Source organism: Lissotriton vulgaris, chromosome 12, assembly GCF_964263255.1.
Source record: "Lissotriton vulgaris chromosome 12, aLisVul1.2, whole genome shotgun sequence".
NCBI classification, from domain to species: domain Eukaryota; kingdom Metazoa; phylum Chordata; class Amphibia; order Caudata; family Salamandridae; genus Lissotriton; species Lissotriton vulgaris.
This window is the reverse complement of record NC_141700.1, coordinates 693,099,445-693,100,085: the sequence shown is the minus strand read 5'-3', so window position 1 is coordinate 693,100,085 and position 641 is coordinate 693,099,445.

Sequence of the window (641 nt, the reverse complement as noted above, 5' to 3'; positions counted from 1 at the left end):
ATGGCGCAGCACTCGCAAAATATCGAGATAAACACCTCGGCAAACGCTGAGTGACGGTAAGTGAACGCCGCATGCCGCAATATTGTATGACCAAGCAAAAAAATCCGCTGCGTGCGAATTTGCGGATTTTTTGTAAATTCGCGCGAGTTCGCGGATTGCGAATTTACCGAAAATCCGCTAGCGGAACGGATTTTCCGCCCATGCTTACTGAATAGGCTGGGCCTTGACCTTTTAGTCTGTTCTAAGCAGACTGGTATAAAAAGAGGGGTTGCGATCTTTATGAGAAAAGTGCTTGGTAAAATTTTCAGAACGTTAGCCGATAAATGGGGGAGATGGGGGCTGGCTGAAGTGATTGTAGAAGGTAACAAATTTACTATATGCTGCCTATATGGTATGGTCCCAATCTGGATGACAATGAGGTATTCGATACTATTAATTTAGAACTTGCTACTTGGAGCCAACCGTTAATTCTTTGTGGCGACCTGAACATTAATATGGAGTCTGATTGGAATATTCTGGCCCAGGGAAAGTATGCTGGCCGAAAAATTAGGACATACAGAGCTTTAAGAGCTCTAGTGACTGGAAATGGGTTATTTGACGTATGGAATAATTATTTCCCTACTGACCCTGGGTATACTTTT